Source organism: Fringilla coelebs (assembly GCF_963513975.1).
Source record: "Fringilla coelebs genome assembly, chromosome: 1".
Classification (NCBI taxonomy): domain Eukaryota; kingdom Metazoa; phylum Chordata; class Aves; order Passeriformes; family Fringillidae; genus Fringilla; species Fringilla coelebs.
The window spans coordinates 62,917,676-62,930,047 of NC_140028.1; positions in this window are offsets into that span (position 1 = coordinate 62,917,676).

Sequence of the window (12,372 nt, forward strand, 5' to 3'; positions counted from 1 at the left end):
TAACAATGGCTCTGGGTTTTAGGATTGATTCAGGTTTTCCATACCAATGTGTTGTCTCCCCTATTCTATCTTTCTCATTGCTTAAAATTCATTTATATAATGCCACTTCCTGCAGCCAGCTTTTTCTTCAGCCCCCAGAAAGTACATTTTAACTTCTAAATTTCTAAGTGCAAGATTTTTGTGAGAACCTCTTGGAATAGGACCAGCCCTATTTCTGCAAATAAGTACCCAACAGAAGAGCTTCAGTCTTTCTAAAAGCCATTGCTTACCTTGTTTCTCCAAATGCACTGGTTTTTCTTGTGTGAATGAGCCTGTCAGTAAAATTATGATTAACCCATGTTCTATGCTACGTATTGATCTTGAGTTTGCTTCCTGTTATTACAAATTGAATACCCCAGAAAATGGCTAAAGTTCTCAAATATCTTAAAGGCCAACTTTCTCTTATTTGATGACAGCTACAATTGCCTGAAGCATTAAAGCTGACATCTCACAGCTTAGCTGAAGAAAGCTTAGACACATGGTATTTTCAACAGAAGAGACCTTGACCTTGGAAATAGCTTTAGTGCTCGTCCTCCAGGAACTGTACTTGTGCACCTGAAGGTTTTGGTGCAAAATTTCCTGGGTGAAAAGAGTGGAGTGGATCAGGAGAGGCTGATGGGTGAGACTTACAGGGTTCATGAATGGTTGATAATGGTTGACATTAGGATATGTGTGGTTGTTGTCTTCTTCTTAGATATTTTACCTCTGAGCCCAGATGTTTGGATGAATTTTTGAGTACCGATTTTATAGACTACACCTATGTAGTCTAAAAGCAGACATCTTTGTCAGTAAGCCATTTAGCTAGAAGCTTTCTTTAATTCTGTAATTAAAGACATCATGTGGTGACTTGCTAGGAAGCTAAACAAAGTTGATAAGAGCTAGGTAGGCCTGCCAAAATCTTTGTATAGAGAGAACTTATTTTCCTAAATTAGAAATCTGTCTAGAGACAGCACATCCTCCCTTTCTTGAGAGGAAGACCTCCTGCCTTAAGATTTCAGAAACTCAGTGATTTTTTTTCTTTTTGTTAGCTCTGTTTTGAATATCTGATTACAGACTACTTTGAGGACCAAGTGGTTTTTAAAAGTGAAGTCCCTTAAATACACTTTGGGCAGCCCCCCAGCTGCTTTTTTCACAGCTATTAGCTTTTGTCCTGTACTGAGTAATTAACTTGCTCCAGGTGTGTGCTCTGTCCTTGTTGCTAATTCTGTCTTCTGGGGAATAGTCTACTTATTACCTCAGGTATGAAAAGTACCACAATTATAACAACCCCTGTGATATTGCAAAAGCTAGCCTGCTCCCTCCAGAAAGCTATGTCTCTGAAGGTTCAAGCAACCTGCATTACAGTCAGCAGTGAAATAACAGTGAAGACACAATCAAATAAATTAATAGCTGTAGGCTACCTGTCCTCTAAAGCTGCCCCTTGCTCTGAGGATCTCCACTGCTGCCAAAGCAGGCTTGTGCATGGAGCTCCATCAGCGTTGTAATTATGGGAAGAAGGTGTTGGCTGTACAGACATCACCCGAGCATCTCCTGCTGGCTAACACTTCTTGATTAGATGGTGGGTCAGGCTGGGGGGAAAGTGTTTTGGAAAACAAGGTGTACAAGACACTAATTGATCTCCAAGTCCCTTTCCCGCTTGCTCTTTCTCCTTGATTAGTTTCACTGGCTGTTTCTCCTCCTCAGCAAAGTAGTTGGAGCCATTGCACCCTTCACCAGCTACTGCTTTATCCCTTGTGGCTAGAGTTCTTTTAAAATACAACACGAGAAAACATCTGGGCTCACATATTCCACATCAAACATGAATGCATGTCTAAGGAAAAACCTTAAGTAATTCATTCAGCTTTCTCTGAGCAGTCAGACTGTTTTGTGGAGTCTGCCATCATGTAGAGCCCTCCCATCTGGCTTATCCTTTTGGTGTAGACTTCTGCTCTGTTCTCTGGATTTGGCTGCTCTAAGTTTCTGTAGTGACAGAACCTAAAACTGGTATTTTTGTGTAATTTAGAAAACTTCCAGCTGTCTGACAGACTGTTAAAGAGGTGAGGATATGTTATAGACCTATAAATATACAGTACTCTTTGTAATAGCAACAAAAAACTATTTTGATTTTCTTCTCCCATTTGGCAAGACTCCAAGAATCTGCTGTCCAAGAATATCAACATTTTGTAGCAAATTGGAATATTGAAACAGAATAGGTCCAATTTTTTTATTCCCTCAGTGATAAAGTATCCCCACCCCACCCCCTTGCCCCTGATAATTGCTACCAGATAACAGAAGGTGATGAGAGCTGTGAGCCCAGATTTATGGTCCTTGTAACATATCTCTGGTAATAATACAGATATTATAATAGATTTCATTTAAAAAATAACCAAAACACCCCTATTCATTTTTTCCTCCTTTAAAATAAGTGAAAATTTGGGCCAGGCAAGGAACAGTCAGTCTTGCATTTTGGGCTGTGTTTGTTTGCTGGGTTATCCACACTCACTAGAGAAATTCTCTGTATCTGGTGTGGAGGCTGGAAAGGGCTTGAGCTTCGAGGAAGGGCAGGGTTAAAATTCTTTGAGCACACCTAGCCCTTGTCATCATCTAATCAGCAGGTTTCTGGTGCTGAGGTGACTTTCTTCTGCTTACAGCTGTCTCTCCAAATTTCCCTGATGTTAGGAATTAGACTGGGATGTGCCTCCCAAGTGAGCAGAGGTCTGCTCTCCAGCCACCAGGGTGGCAGGCAGAGGCATGCTGCTCTCTGGGTGTTACAGACATTTCTTGAGCTCATTGTAGGGATTTGCCAGAAGGCTTCTGCACTGGAGGGAACAGATACCAAGCTGGAATCTGGCTGGTGGGGCAGAGGAGGTAAATGGGCAGAAGAACAGAAATGATGCAATTTCTTCGTGTGGCAGCAGCTAAGTGGTTAAGGGCAAAGAGTTCCAAACTCATTCATTAAGCCATGCCTTTTGGAACTGCAGCTGAGGCTAATGCTGTAGGTGAACACCAGGCTTCAGATAATAGCAAGAGACATAAATATCGCTGATTCCACCAGCACAGGTAAGGTCAGTGTCAGAGGACAGCTGCTGTCTGACCTTGAGTTAGTAGCAAGATGTCCTGTTAATCTTTCCTCAAGGAAATGATGTGGGGGGCTGTTTGCACCCTTCAGCTGCCATCTCAGGAAGAAATTGTCAGGAGCTGCCAAATCTGGTAGCCAGATGGAGGGGAGACTGCTTTTGCAGCCCCATGTCCCCAGCAGCCAGGCTGGGCAGGTATGTCCTGCAGGCACACAGGGAATTGTAAGGACTTAGAGAGCACAGTTCCCTGTCTCAAGCACTTTTAAGGCCATGGAAGGACTTTGCCATGACATAAACACAGAAGGGAACAACAGGATGGCACTAACTCCAGGCCTGGCAAAGATGAGGTCTGGTTTGTCCGGCTAAACATCCAGACAAAAATTCCCACTGTTGGCAAAGAGTAAAGAAGCAGCTGTTATTACACATATCACCAGACAAGCCAAGATCAGCCCAAGTTTTGGGACAGATGGCATCTGTGACTATCCAGTGCTGGTGCTCAGACACGCAGAGGCACACCAGGGATCTCTCCAGCCACTGCCCTTAGACCCACAGACTACCCAGCAAATTGTCCTTGGATCCTCTGCTCTCCAGTGCCTTTGGCACACACCATGCAAAGGTGTCTGAGCCAACCTCCATTGGCCACAATCTCTCCAAGAGCTGATTTTGGGTTCCTGGTTCCTGCAGCAGCCAGCTCTCAGACTTTCTGGTCTCTCCAATATCCAGCCCATCTGGACAGCCCTTCTGGCTGCCAGGACTCTCACCCTGCTCGCTGGCCAGTCTCACTCCGTGTTTGCCGGCGATTACACAGCGCTCTACACACCCGTGCGTGTCTGCAGGTGTGTTATTTTCTCCAGTTGCTGGCATCCCAGACAAAGGGGTTCTGCTCTTCATGGTCTCTTATCAATGATAGTTGGGCCTCCATGGACATAATGCAGAGAGGTCCTCACCCAGGAAAATAGGAATGGAGTTCAATGAGAAGGCAGGAGAGGCTATTGCAGTCAGGCATGGCCTGATGAGTGTGCTGAAAAATTACCTGTTTGCACACAATCAACTGCTTTTATCCTATTTCTTGGGGGGTTTCTGTGCTTATTTCCCTGAAACCTTCTTTATCCCTCACTGTTCCTCCCTTAAAACCTGTAGTTAGCCTTGCAAAATCCCCACATGCTCCTCCCTGGCATGCCTCAATGAATTTCCCATCCCTTAAGGGAGTAACATCCCCTCAGTCTGTGAGGCTATCCAGAAGGGCTCTCCCACCAAAACTCATCTTGATGATGGGTTTTGTACCAGGACAGTGGGCTGAGCCTGGGAATAGCCAGGTTGGGGTGCTCCGCTCTGATTAGGATATTGGAGTTTGGTGGCTTGTCATCACTCCTCCATGCTCTTTTGTGCTGGTGGACATGTGTTTTGATAGAAAAAAATGAAATCTATATAAGTCAACTTGCAGAACTCTTGTAGGAAGGCTGCACATCCCCAGCTGTCCTTGCTGTTAATGGGAGGTGAAGCTAATTAAAATTGTTCAGGGCCATTGCCAACAAAATTACACGGAAGCACTGTATTCATTATTTAGTAAGCTTTGCACTCTAAACTCTACCACATAACCCCAGTGTTATAAATCATATTACATTCAAAGAGCAGCTAAAAGGGCTTGGGTTTTGCCATATGCTCATTTCTCATTTGTTCAATTCTTGTCTTATAAAGCTATTTTTGTTTCATACTCCTAAATTAAAACTGAGTTGGCCCAAGGATGTCAGTTTGAAGTTAATGATTAAAAACCCCCCAACAATAACATAGTAAGGAGAATGTAAAAAGGCAGGACAATGAAAGCTATTGGTGAAGTTACATGTAAATCCTGGTATGCTCTGTAGTAGCTAGATGGGAAATTGCTACTTGCTGCTGCTTTTCACCCCACATTTCTGCTTTACCAAAAGAGCAGAAATTTATAAAAAATACATGAGCCCAGAACATCCTGTCAAAATATTCTTACATGATAAACCAAAACAATATTTATGCAAAATGTCTTATCAGCTCAAGAATATGGGTGATGGGAGATTTTAACTCGCTGATCTTCTGATGGGAACTGAACACAGAGAAGAGGAGGCAGCCTAGGAGGTTCCTGGAGTGTGTGGAAGATAAATTCCTGTTGCAGCTGGTAAGTGAAGCTACAGGGATGAGGTCCTGCTACACCTGCTGTTTGCAAACAGAGAAGGGCTGGTGAGAGGTGTGGTGGTCAGAGGCTGTCTTGGGCACAACAACCATGAAATGAGCGCGTTTTAAATCCTAGGTTAAGTCAGGAGGGGGCATCAACAAAACCACTGCCCTGAACTTCTTGAGAGCACCTTTTGGACTGTTCAGGACACTGGTTCCCTTGGGAAACAGTCCTTAGTAAACAAAGGGATCCAGGAAGGCTGGAGCTTCTTTTGGAAGGAAATCTTAAAGGTGCAGGAGCAGGCTGTCCCCTTGTGCTGAAAGATGAGCCACTGAGGAAGAAGATCAGACTGGTTGAACGGGGAGTTTTTGCTGCAACTCAGGGAAAAAACAGAATTTATGACCTTTGGGAGAAGAGGCAGGCAACTCAGGAAGAATACAAGGTCTCGTTAGAATATGTACAGAGAAAACCAGGTGAAAGCTTAGCAAGAACTCAATCTGGAATGCTATGGAAGATAATATATTTTTTTAAATAAATATATTAACAATAAATAAAGATCCAAGGAAAATCTCCACCATTTATTGGATGCAGGGAGGAACATTGCCACTGAGGATGAGGAAAAGGCTGAGGTATCTAATGCCTTCTTGGTTGTCTGGGCTGGCTGTTGTCTGTCTCTGCCCAGACAAGGGTGAGATGGGTTCACTCTGATCGGGCTTCAAAGGATGAGGCTGGACTCTCAGGTTCGGTCTCCAAGGTTGTTTATTATTTCTTATCTACAAAGTTTTCTTTCTGCCCAGCTGGGGTTTGACCAGCAAGGCAGCCAAAGGCACTCTGACTGCCCACAGGGCGGTCGCATCCTTTTATAACAAAGACTATGTAAACCATATTTATCTTTTGTCCCCAATACTTATCATTTTTATTACCAAGTGTACCTTTACTAAGAACCTATCAAAAATATCTGCGTCACACAGAAAATGGAAGACATGAAGAAGGAAGGAGAACCATGAGGCAGGCTCAAATTCCTCCATCCTGTCTCCATAACCCCCCTGTACCAAAATCTTAAAATCTGTGTTTTGCCCTGTAATTATACTATTTCTATACCTTTTAAACCCCAGTGATTCTCATATCCCCATATACAAGTGGTACATCTCTCGAAGAGTCAAAATCAAGCCACCAAATACTTTTGGCAACATTCTAAGACTCTCGAGCCCCCCAAGGGCTCTCTCAGTAGCTCTAGACATCAGAAGCGATGTGCTGAGTTCCCACACTTGGTCTCAGTTTTTAACAGAAAGACTGGTTACCCTCAGGGCAGCCAGCCCCCTGAGCTTCTACACAGACACAGGGAGCAAAACAGATGACCTGTGATTCATGGGGAAGTAGTTGGTGACTTGCAGAGCCACTTTGACACTCACAAGTCTCTGGTGACATTCATCAGAGTGCCTGGGGGAGCTGGCAGAATCCCCACACTGCATCAGTCATTGGTCCTGGCTAACCAGGGAGATCCCAGACACCTGGAGATTAGCAAATGGGACACCCCTCTGCAGGAAGTGTCAGAAGCAGGATCCAGAGAAGTCCAGGCCTGGGGAAGCTTGTGGAGAAGACCATTTTGAGTGCAATCACATGGACAAGACAACCAGGGGGTCAGGCCCAGCCAGCACAGGTTTAGGAAAGGCGGCTCCTCCTTGACCAACCTGATCTGCTTACATGAGCCCGTGACCCGAGGTGAAGGCTGGGGATGTGTGTGCCTGGAATTCAGTAAAGCCTTGGTTGCTGTTTCCCACAGCATTTTTCTATGGAAGCTGGAAATCCATGGCTGGAATTAGTGTACTCTTTCTGGGTGAAAAACTGCCTGGATGGCCAGGTCAGGGAGTCATGGTGAATGATGCTGCAACCAGCTGGAAGCTGATCACCAGTGGGGCTCACCAAAACTCAGTATTTGGGCCAATCCTGACTAATATCCTCATATCCCCTCTGATCTCCTCACATGGATGAGGGGATCATGTCAGTGAGCGTAGATAACACCTGGTGTTGATCTGCTGGAGGGCAGGAAGGATCTGCAGAGGGACCTGGACAGGCTGGATCAACGCCAAGGCCAACAATATGAGGTACAACAAGGTGAAATGCCAGGTCCTGCCCTTGGGTCACCACAACCCCAGGCAGCACTACAGGCTGGGGGCAGAGTGGCTGGAAAGCTGCTGGCGGAAAAGGATCTGGGAGTGCTGATTGACAGTGGCTGAACAGGAGCCAGTGTGTGCCCAGGTGGCCAAGGAGGCCAATGGCATCCTGTCCTGTGTGGGGAATAGTGTGGCCAGCAGGAGCAGGGCAGGGATTGTCCCCCTGTACTCAACAGTTGTGAGGCCACTCCTCAAATTTCAGGTCCAATTCTGGGACCTTCACTACAAGAAGGGACAAATTAGGCGCTGGAGTGGGTCCAGAGAAGGGTAACAGAGTGAAGGGTCTGGAGAGTAAAGTCCTATATGGAGTGGCTGAGGGAGCTGGGGTTGTGTATGTATATGGAGATAGAGAGGCTCTGGGGAGACCTTATCACTCTCTACAACTCCCTGAAAAGCTGTCCCAAGGGACTAGGACAGGACAAGACGAAATGGCCTCAACTTGTGCCAGGGGAGATTCAGGGTGGACATCAGGAAGAATTCCTTCACAGAAAGGGTTGTTTAGCATTGGAGAAGCTGTTCCAGGGAGGTGGTGGAGTCATCCTCCCTGGATACGTTCAAGAAACACCTGGAGGTGGCACTTAGTGACATGGTTTAGTTGAAATGGTGGTGGTCACTCAAAGATTGGACTCAATGATCTTGGAGGTCTTTTCAACCTTAGTGAGCCTAGGATTCCGTATCAGCTTTGCACAGAGGACTTCAGTGTTCCAAATTTGGCAGCAGGGAGGTTTAATTCTGCACTGAAAAATCAATGAACTTACATCTACTCAAATTGTCAATACATCCAGAGAACAGTTTCAAATGCAAAATTTTGATTAGGAAAAATGTGGAAACTTATTCTTCATTGCCTGTCATTTTCTAAATGTCTAATTGGTTTTCTCAAATTGCTTTTAATATATGCATCCATGCATATGTTTTCTCCCTTCTCCAGACTGTTTTGTTTTGCAGTACACCCTCACCCTGATTTATGGTTTTCCATCTGGGAAACCATATGAAATAACCATGATTCAATATTGAATTGTCTTCTTCCTCTGCTAGTAATGTGTTTTGCCCAGTGACAGGTTTGACCAACATAACCACTGGGGGAGGAGGAGTGGGCAAGTGGTGGAAAAATTCTGCCACCATTTTTTTTTGTAATGCATGTGTGTGTGTGTTTTTTTGTTTGTGTTTGGTTTTGGTTTGTTTTCTTACTTTTATTTGCTTGTTTCTACATTACTTGAGACATTGCTCAGGTTGATCTAAAAACCATCTGTAAAAATATTTTCTCCCAAGGAGAAAGAGTGGGAAAACCATCCTTTTTCCTTCTTCAGGTATTCCTAGTTCTCTTTTTAATTTTTTTTAAAGATACATTTGATTTCCAGACTCTTGATCATGTCTAGAATTAAAAATGATTAAAAATTATCAAAATAAGGCAACAGCCTATTCTCTTTTATAGACAAGATGGACTTGTTTCACTAGAGTAAACCTAAGGGGAAGTGGCATAAATATAATGGTGGAAAATAATGGTGAGTGCTGAGGCAGGAATGGGAAAGCACTTTTCATCGTCAGCCTTTTCTATGGCAATTTCAGGGAGCATTGAATCATTTAGTTTATGTAACTCTCAGGATAAAGACTTTACACAGAAAATACCTTGCATCTCACATGAGCTGGTGAATTCTATGCTCTCTCTTTCTCTTGTGCTAATTCTGGGAGATGGGAGAAGACCATCAGACTCATGGTAATCCAAATGATTGAATGACTTCAGATGAAAAAAATGCACTTTTCCTTTTTTTGTGTTATGAAACTTATGTGGGCTTTTGTACACACTTCTCCTGTGCCCTGAAGGTCAAGAGCGCCAGATCTCCTTTAGAAGAAAGTGTTTGAGGTGAGCTGTTGGTCACTGAAATTCTTCACCAGGAAGAGTTCAGAAGTGGGAGTGGACTCCCTTCCTCCAGCCCTGGCTTGGCTTGGAGAGGTTATCTTTGTACCCTGCTAGTCTGTTTGGCCAGTCTTTCTTGTTGGCAAGCCAACAAAAGTAGTTACACTTACAATCACTGTGTTTTCTTAGTCCTTTACCATATACACTGAAACCTGCCAGCTTAAGGCTGAAGAACAAGTTAAGCAGATGATACCAACTGTTTTGTGATTCTGCAGCCATAGCTAAACCAAGATCAGAGGTGCCAAAATACAGCCCAGGAAGTCCTGCTAGCAGAGTCATCATTCAGAAAATGCAGATAACGTGGCCTGTATAGCAATACTGGCTTGCATCTTCTTGGAAGAAGTTTTGTTCTTGGTTTTCTTCTTGATACTTCACCTGCAAAAGAAGGGCTCAGTCAGCAATCTAGCAAACTATTAGGTGGTCTGATGCACTTGGCCGTTGTGAGTGGCATGTTTGGCCACCAAAGAAAACAAAAACATGAAATTGAGTAGTTCGAAAAAAGTAGAAGAGACTTTTTTAGCATTTGAAGGCAGAAGCCCTCATCAAGAGCACTGAAAAAATATGAGGAGGATGCTACGTAGAGCAAGAAGGAATAATGTAATTTATGGGTAGCCAAATGACTGCCTGACAGGTGCAAAAGCAGTTTAGCAGACTGTGGGATGCTTTTTATGCAGAAAGCTTGTCTTTGGGGAGATGCAGCTCTGCCCACAGCAACTGTATCGGGAACAGAGTCAGAAGGAAGGTATGACAGAGGACTGTCATCAGCAGAGGAATCCATTGTATGCTAAGCCAGTGATCTGGGTATTAAATATAAAGAAAACTACAGTGCATAATGCAGTGTGTAGCTTGATGTGCCAAAAAAAATCCAAATCCATCTTTGCCAACTAAATAAACACATGCTGAAAAACCACCTGATCTGCTGCTCTACCCTTCTGCAGAGTCCTTACAGGGACACAAGGACATATCTTACAAGCTACTGGTAGGAAATGTCTCTGCTACAAAGGCAGGAACAGATGTCTGTCTTAAGACCATCACAGTTCACAAGGGACAGCTTACAACCCTGAATGTAGATGGAGAAATTGGCAATTGTATCCTAAAGAGTGGGGTAAGTTCCACGATGAACAAAATCTGAGGCCATTCAGCATGGGGAATCTGAGGGTAAACTCAACTTCAGTGTCTTTCCATGTCAGCTACGTCAGGAAAGAACAGAGCAGTGTCCTGTGGTGTGGCAGACGACTCTCATGATGGTAGTCAAATGAGGCAGTGGATTCTGGGGAAAGCACTTTTTAAATATTCAGCTGGTGACTAGAATCAGCAAAGCTAAAAAATGGCCTAAAGATTTTGGATGAAGATTACTGATGACCACTTAATGCGTTGAACTTCTTACACCAGAGAGAGGGTGATGCTTTCCTGAAGGACAGTTCAAGACTGAACCGAACTTTAGGAGGAATGAATGATCTCCATAAATGTTTTTCCCTTTGTTAAGTTGTTAAAGACTTTTTTTAACTTCCATGATAAACATGAAGTTCATATTATAAGTAAAAAATCCAGCAGTTCCTTTCTTCCCTCCACCTTAGTTTTTTTTCATAAGTACAAAGACTACATTGTAAACACAGATCCCCTGTAGGAATAGCAGAAGGGAGAAATAATATGAAGAGTCCTTATTTGCATAACTAGTGAAGTACTAATAATGTAACCATAATGAAGGTAATATAACATCTATTTAGAAGAGAGTAAAAGAACTGAACATCAGTAAAAGGAAAGCATTATTCCAGAAGAGAGAGAAATTAATGAGAAACATCTTTTCATCATTTTCAATACACCTCATTAAATTAATTTGAGCAAGGTTGTCTAGATTCTGATATGTTCATAAATGTTTTTGTGCATATCAAGCTGAACTAGGTCCTGAAAGAAAGAAAAATGCCTTCCTAGACTCTTTCTCTATATGAAGCCAAAGCAGCAGGGTATTAATCAAAGCCATAAACAAAGTGCATAACCAGAGATTTAATTCTTGAAATTGCACTTGGCTACAAAACTTCCAAAACCATGTGAAGAAGGCCTTTATGTTGAGTGCCTTACTGTAGCTTTAGAGTATGATGAAGTAAATTAATTCAAGGAAGTTATTACTGCTTGCAGTTTGCCTGTGATGAGAGCTGGGACTGCGTTTTCTTTTTGGAGCTTGGATTTTAATTTATGTTAATATTCACATCAACAGGGTAAGTTAATGAGGCCCAAGCTCATTTTATTATCTTTCATCTGACTGAAGCTCTAAGCTTCTACCCGCACAGCCTGAGATATGCACTCTGCATGCTGGATGAGGAGAAGCAGTTTATTCTTGAGCATTTGTACTGCACAGACACAAGTGCTCTGTGGCTGGTGTTCTCCATATGGAAAGTTAATTTTATTTCTGTCTTGCTTGAAAACAAACAAACAATAAATCAGCAACATGAAAAAAATAAAAAGGCAAAACCAAGGGGTATGAAAAAAAGTGCAAGCATGCCTGTGAGCTGGGTGTGCACGTTTTTCATTGTAGAAGATGATGTTTGATGATTGCTGACATACACTGGGAAAAAATAGAGCTTATTTGAAATGAGACTGTATTAAAATAGTGACTTTTTGATTCCTGAAATTATTTTTATCACATTTGGGTCTCCTGAAGCATTTGCTTGTCATGATTTCTTAAGTAAGGACTGACAGCCTTTTCAGAAAGATTTGAACATCTCAGATGTTCCAGCATCAGTAACAACTGCACAATGGAGATGGCAAGCGGAGTAAATCTGGTAAAGTAGATGAAAAGGAAAAAAAAAAAAGAAAATAAAGATGGGGTGTGAAACTGTGCAGCCTTTCTGGATGTTGCACTGTGGAGAAATGTGGTTTGGAGTGGGTCTGTCTGGCTGCTGAGTGCCCCAGCCACTCTGTCTGCCTGCAGGAGCGTGGGGCGCTGGAGCAGAGTTGATCAGGTCCAGGAGGATGAAGGAGAATTTTTACCTTCTTATTAGTTTTTAAAAGAATCAGTCAGGAGGCATTATTAAAGTCTGGAAG